Below are 7950 nucleotides of genomic sequence, written 5' to 3'. Positions count from 1 at the left end.
CAATGCGCATGCAGTCGCAAACCTCGGAGCGCTTTACTCAAACATTTTTCTTTCTTCGTCTTGCAAAACGGGAGTGCGTTTGTCAAACCGTTTCCCCCCTTGGATTGGTCACCTCTGCCTTTTAAATGTACCGTTGTGTGGTTGTCTGTCAAACGTGCCTGTCGAAAATGCACTTGATGTGACCCTGTGAAACATGCCTTAGCTGGGTTTTCAAAGATGCCTCCTACGTCTATCAGGCCTGCTTATCTATACTACCCTTCTGTGCTTTAGCTTCAGAGCTGCCTGCAGTCGGCGGCTGGCTGCTGCTTGTGTCGCACAACGGGTTGTAGTAATGGCCTGGCAGTGATCTGTTGTGTCCAAGAGCAAACCTGTGGGTTTCAGCCGTGTAGGGAGTATCAAGGAAACGTGGCTGGACGATAATGTCAGTGTTTTTCTTAATTTGAAAAGTCGACATTCAACTTATGAATCTTACTCTGTTTTAAAAGTTATTTTCTGCCTTGACCCAGAGTGAATCGGTTGGTGCCCTTCCCTGTGCTAGAAGGCTTAATTGTACATTATGACTATTTGGCACAATTGGTTTCCCTTTTTCACAATTTGTTTTAAAAACTGTGCAATTTTTTGACTTCTCCTGTGTTAATATGGCCTCTAACATGTAAATTGTTTGGACTTCAGCGGTACTGGATCTGGAGATTACCATGCCCTCCCCCTGACGATCCCCCCTTCCCGGATGTAAGTGTCTCCTATGCCCGCACAGACAGACAGCAGGACATGCAGCCACCGAAACCGACTGTGAATGGACTCAAAAGCAGAGAATCTGCATCTTGTTTGTTGCACTCTGCTCTGACGGACATCCACCAGGTGCTTAGAAGCGCGCCCTTCTGTACAGCGCTACAAAAACCTACTCAAACAAGGACATGCACATAGCATGCCGTGTCCCAAGAGACTTGCGTGCACGAGGAAGGGCTTTGTTGTGCAGGGTGTCAGCCTGAGAGAGTTCTGTAAACTGGAAGACAGTTCTGCTGTCCAATGACAGTGTGACAATCCCTCTACAACCTAAGGGGTAGCGCTGCTGTACTGGTGCGAGTTAGTGGGATCTTGCAATCTGTTGTCTCCGGCGCAGTGAAACCTGGTGCACCACTTTGTGGCAGTCCTGCCAAACTCTGATGCCAAACTCTAATGCCAAACTCTAATGCTTGCACTTATGCAAAAAACGACCTAAAAGTGTTAGACTAACGATGCGCAGCACGTGGCAGGGCTGACACCCTGAAACTGTTTGACAAAGATGAGCCATACACTGGCATTTCAGAGCTCCCAGGTGCAACAACGCGTGCCCAGTGAAGCACACATCGAATGTACTCAGGATGAAACAGGGAGCCTTCCCGACTGCATCTCATTCTGCTAAGAGTGGTCACAAACCGGGCCAGAGCACAAGGCAGCCGAGAGCCGCTGGGCTTGACATCACGCCTGGCTACAGGGGCAGTCTGAGAAACACCGGACAACCGATGGTGAAAAAAGATCACCACTGGACTGTCTTGCATACTTAGCACTTCCCCAGGAATTTGTGAATACTTGATTGCAGCCTAGCTCAAAACCAAGCCCCTAAGCTGCTGACCGCAAGTGTACTAAGACAGTATCCATCTTTCTGTTGTGGTTACAAGTCTGGAAACTCTTGAAACCTTCTCTCTCTCCATCCTTTCCTCTGTCCCGTTATCTCCTTCAGTTTTAATGCCCACCCTCCTCTTCTCATTATACACCCCATCCTCCTACCTTCACTCTCACTTTTTCTCGTTTTCCCTCTTCCTTCATCTCCTTCTCTTGATCCTTCCTACCTTCGATCTTCTTCCTCTTGTCTCTCCTGCCTTTCTGGTTTACTCCCAGTCACTTTGCTTTAGTACCTCCCATTTTATCCTTCTTGTCCCACATTTCTTACTTCCTATTCATTGTGTGTCTTCCTCTCACCACGCTATTCCATCTATCTTCTAACCTCTTTTCTGTCTCAGTTCTTTTGTCTGTCTCAAAGCCTCTCTCTCCTTTTCTTCCTTCATATCACAAATCCTCCTTTTTCCTCTATTCCTACTTACCTGCCACACCCTCTCCTGGTTACTCCCTCTCTTTTACCCTTTCATTTCTGCTTTTGTACCTCTTTCCTCCAATCTCACCCACACCCCTTCTTTTTTCTGTTTCTTTCCCTCTCACATCTCTCCTCCTTTTGTCTACCTCCTCCCCTCTCACCACTCTCCCTACTCCCATTGCCTCCCTCCTTCTCTCTCTCCTCTCCCTGCTCCTGTTGTTTCTCTTCTTCCTTCTCATCCTTGACAGTCTGTGCGCTCTACAGTCAGCTGAGACTGTGGGACACTTATGCAGCTGAGATGCCTTCGTGTGTAACTTGTTCATGTTGGGCTCTCACACATCCTTCCTGTTGGGCCGGGTCCCATGAGGACAGAGAGACCATTTCTGGTGCTTTTTTAGCAGTTTTAAGATCTTCTTGGAGTTTCTCAGTGCGGATCACCACACTGAAATGCGTTAGTCTAACGCCCGAAGCGTGGTACTTGGCAGAGCTGGAGATTGGAGTTTTGTATAGCGGATGTTTTGACTTATGCGAAGGTAGTGCAGAGGGTTAACATGCCTGCTGCAAAAATCGTGTACAATGTACATTAGAGAGTGCATATAATGTAAATAGATCAGCAGGTTACAGCTTTTAGAAGCAACATTCTTTTATTCCTTGCAATTGATAACTTAAAGTCCTAATATAGAACAATGAGGTAATCCCTTTCAACATAGAGCTGCAAACACACTGCAAAGTATACATTAGAGCATAGATTAATGTTGCAAAAAGCGTTACTTTGGGTAGAAATCGATTACTTTTATTAAAGAAAACTTTCAACTATGCTGTTTCTTTTTCGACTCCGAGTTTGTGCTTCTCCACACCAAGCACTCCTAAACTATATGGCCTACCAGTATGGATGACACGTGACTCCTACACTTTTAGTCCTTTGGCTTATGGAACATTTCCTACAAGCTGATTTTCAAACCTATGTTTGATTGCCTCTGTGTAATGTGTGTGTGATGCAAAAAGCTCTGAAATCCTTTACTGGTATGAGTGGCGCTGTATAACTAATTCAGTGCATCTGAGAGAGAGTTGTTAGGGAGACTTGGTCACTGTTAAAGGGTGCTAGTGAGAGATACCCATGGTGGAGGTGATCATGGGGAGGGGTGCCAACTAACACTGTCTCACTGGGCGCCACCAGCGGTAAAGCCGGCCCTGACAACTGACCAGGACCTCACCACAGGAACGGACATGCAACCGACAAGAGGGATACCACAAGATTATCGGTCATGCATGTATAAACACATAATGAAGACTGTCGCCTGTACATAAAATGGTCACCTGTTCACATGTGCGTGTTTTTACACATGTGCGTGTTTTTTCACCTTGGGACACAGTGCACATTCGCAGGTTTGCCTCCTCACTGCACCTTGTATTTGACATTAGTACACCTTCTTTGCGGTGTACACATCACTACACTACTTGTGTAATTACTACACTTTCCAGGTTTAATTAAAAGCACCCACAAGGCTGGAGTGTATTAGTGGTTTTACTGCATTCATTGTATGCTTAGAATAGATTTCTTTGCTTATCTGCAAAGTTCGTATAAATGGACTCCAGGTGAGCCATGGTTTGGAGTATTTCCCTCCATTAGCCGCAGGTCAGGTTTTCTTTAGGCTTTGTACACCTTCTCCTCCCCCCCCCCCCTCCCCCTCCAATAGTTTGGCCCCGGTGCTCCACTACCCTCCTCTGTGATCGATCCTTCCTTCTGTCATTCGACCACTCCGTAGGTCTGGATGGCTCGAGAGGGTCGCGCGATCACTAATGCCGAGGCGCTCCAACAGACCCCATGCAAGGGTAGGATTGGAGTTTCCCAAGCGCGGTCTGACTTCTCTACGCTGCACCTATAGTACCACTGGCTGCATAATGACCATTATTATGGTCACACCTTCCTCCATTGCATCGAATGCTTGAGCGTCCTATACCTCACTCCTCCAAACTCACACATTGGCGCCGCTACAGAACATGCAACAAGAACACAACACACACCCTCCTTCGCGATATTATACACGCCACATATAGGTCATGACTCATGTGACAGATACTCCTCAAGACACGCCACGGCCTCAGCGTAGGGTGCTACCCAACCGCAAACGTGGTTTGGTGCCTCACCAGGACCATGAAATTAAAGACAAGAACTTCCATTAAATAATGATTTTCCAACCATCCTTTGAATACCTGTAGTCGGGGAAGAACTTCATGGGATTGTACTCTAAACTCACAGCGGTCTGCTGTGAGAATCTTTTATCCTTTGCTCAGATACTGCGATACTTTACAAGGAACGGTGATGCATATTTCAGGGTAATCTAGATGTTGGTCCACTATGAGGACAGGGTAAATCACTTACATTTATATTTGTCTGTAGAGTTCCCTCATTCGGATACCCTGGAAATCTGTCATGGCCCCAGCCCTTATGGAACATCATTTGACACCTTCAGCAGATTTTAACTCTGTGCTTCTGTTTCTTGGCACCCCCTGCAGTGTTTAAGCCCAGCTATTGACCTCTGGAGCCAGATGTGCTTTACAACAGGGCTGACCAAACCTAGGTCAAGACCACTTGCCACCCAGACCCCCTCCATTGGAGAGAAGATAGCAAGGTCCTTCCTGGGAGCTCAGAACCGTAGGCTGTAGGGCCAGACTCGGGTCAGGGCAAAAACCGAACAAAAGAAACCAGCAGAGTAGCCTGGATGCCTTCAGTAGGCTCAGAGAATTCTTCCAGGGACCTCTAAAGCCCAGATGGATAGCAGACAGCTACAAAGGGCAGATATTTGTTAGCCTGGTGGCATGTTCACCCTGAACACCCCCCCCCCCCTCCCCCACAACATCTCTGGAAACTCCCACAATACAGATCATCTGATAGACTCTGATGATTCCCAAGGGGGTTCCAATCAGGAGCATGTGGATGAGTGATGGCCATTGTGGGCCCTAGCCAACCTTGAGAAGCACAAGCCAGAGGAGCCAGAAGACCAACCCAGCAATAATCCACCAGCCGACACGCTGGGTCTGGAGTACATTATCTTCCCTGCTTGTCAGAATGGACACAGGTATAGAAAGTCGGCCAGTAGTGGGGCAGTGAATGAGAATGCCTCTGGACAAGGAAGTGATTAGCAATTTTCAGGCAGAATGCCCGTGTACAACCCCTGGAAGGCAAGGTGGCAATAATGCCCAAATTAGACAGCCAGGTAGCTATGTTTCTAGCAAAGATTGTCAAAGACCCAAAAAAGTGAATTCACAAGTCCAGGCACTTGGGGATCTCAGAACATAGGAAGGTGGTCCAGTGATGCCATCTGAGTGGTGAGCCGCTCTTCAAGTGTGGCTTGACATTTCCGTTGCTGGACAAGGCACAAGACTATGTTAGAATCTTAGGTCCAAAGCTTATTTGAGGAACCAGACGAGGAAGATGGCGCTTGAATGGCTGCTCCCCAAACCATGGACTGCAAAGAGGATAGGGACCAGAAAAAACACAGTGGCAGGACTAAAGCCCTACCAGAGAGCTGCAGAAAACAGCTGACTTTATTGCACCTCCACTTTCCTTGCAGCTTAAGAATATCTTAAAAGCTGGATGTTTCCATAAGAGTGGAAAAAGGCCTCCGTTCTGCCACTTCTAAAAAAAAATAAAGCAAACTCTTGACTCTGCAGAAGAAAAGAATTATCACCCGATATGGAGACTTCCCTTTCTAGTTAAAGTACTAGAACGATGTTTTAACAACTCTCTCTCTGTTTTTGGGGGTTTAGAGTGCCCTCCTGGACAACTCCCAGTTCGGGTTTTAAGAAAACCCACAGTATGGAGATGTCTCTAGTCGCAGTTTCAGAGGAGGTCAGGGCAATTCTTGACTGGGGAGCAAAGGCTGCGGTGGTCCTTTTGAACCTATCCGCAGTCTGACACAGTAAGCCACAAGATTCTGAAACAACATTTGTTGGAGATAGGTGTCCAAAGCTCTGCCTTCAAGCTACTCCGCTGAATGAAAGGGAACAAATGGTCAATATGGGAGATTTCTTTAGGTCAAAGTCTTTCTTCCTGACTTGTGGTTTCCCAATAAGGTTCTTCATTAAGTCCCACCGTAGTCAATATATATGGGCCCCTCTTAAGGGATTGATAAGGTCTTATGGTTTTTCTGTAGTGTCTTATGCAGATGACACTCAAATTATCGTTCCCATAAAAAATAATTTTGAAGAGGTGGCCTCTCGCCTAAACAATAGCCGGAGGACCATTTTTAACTGGATGAGCTCCCATGGCCTCAAATTAAACTATGGAACGGCAGAGGTTTTCCTCTTTGGGCAGGATACCTCTTTCTGGAACAGTTCTTGGAGGCCTCAAGCCCTGGGCCCTCTTCCAGTCCCTGCGGTTAAAACAAGGAATCTTGGAATCATTTTTCACACTAAGCTCTCTTTCAGGGACCAAACCAATCATTTGACCTCCTAATGATTCCATATTTTACAAATTCTTCCTTTCTTACCATTTGATCTACAGAAGACAGTGGTCACTTCTCTGGCGATCTCAAAGCTCGATTACTGTAACGCCCTCTATGTCGGAGCCCAGTAGGGTGTTTTTGGAAGACTTCAGAGACTGCAAAATGCCGCAGTTAAGGTTCTGAAAAAGATCAAAAAGTTTTAACTAGTTTCCAAAGCTAGAGAAGAATTTCACTGGCTGCCTGTTAAAGAGAGTTTGCATTGTCTGCATTGCCCACAAAGCATTGTATCTTCAAAGCCAAGATGTTTGGAAAAACACATTTCCATTGTACACTCCAAACAGATCATTGCACTCATCCACAGCCAAGAAAGTGTCTGTTTCTTGCATTCATCATAAAGCCTCTTGGGGATGTAGAGGCTCTTCTCACACCACCTCTTGCCTCTGGAACCAAATGCCAGAGCACTTCAGGAATGTCTCCAACTTCCTGGCTTACAGAAAGTTACTAAAAACAGGATTGTTCACTTTCCCTCTGTAGACTTTAGATGCTGGTTTCTTCCTTCACATTACTGGTAGCGCCAAGATACCCTGGGGCAAACGTCACGCTTTGCAAATTTTTAAATCAAACACACACCACGTTGGCATGTTTTTCCCTCACGAGCGCAAAACCCCACAGAATCAGGAGGGCTCTTCCTCCAACAGTTGGTAATCCAATAAATCTCCTTCATTTTCCCCCACTAAAGAGTAGGAGGGAAACTGGTAGTGTTTGTCTACACCAGACCTCAGATACGTAGGTCCTACAAATGATCAAAGGCATCCATATGGAATTGAATGAATCATCCAAACTAAAAGGTGACAACAAAGTTTGATGTCCTTTTTTGGTCCCGCAGATGCACCTGATGGATTAGGAAGTAGCTTCTCTAGAAGAAAAAGGGGCCATAGCCTGTTGTGTTTATCCTCCGAGAGGCTTCAAAAGCAATATTTTCCTCATGGAGAAAATGGACAAGAGGCAAAGCCCGGTGATGAACTGCAGGGTCTTGAACAAGTGTCTGGAGTTCCGCCCCTACAAGATGGAAGCATTCAACTATGGAGGTCTTTCTCCAGGGAACTCAATGGTGTGCCTGGACCTGAAGGACACCTCTCTGATTATACCCATTTTCCACCACACAGTTGCTCTTGGTGCTCATTGAGAGACCACAGGTTTACAAATTGCAAACCCTTCCCTTTATCCTACATCCACTGGTGCTTCATGAAGGAGCTCAGGCAGGCCATGGAGTTGTTCTGAGCCAGAGAAGTATGACTGACCCTCTATTAAGATGACGGACCATCTATTAAGATGATATACTCCTGATGGATCAGTGTCCGGACCCTCTCACAAGACAACTACAGATGGCAGTTTTGCTTCTGCAAGATCTGGGTTTCATCAACAAGTCAC

This window comes from Triturus cristatus, chromosome 6 (assembly GCF_964204655.1).
Source record: "Triturus cristatus chromosome 6, aTriCri1.1, whole genome shotgun sequence".
Classification (NCBI taxonomy): Eukaryota; Metazoa; Chordata; class Amphibia; order Caudata; family Salamandridae; genus Triturus; species Triturus cristatus.
The sequence above is the reverse complement of the archived record's forward strand: the minus strand, read 5'-3'. Positions refer to the sequence as shown.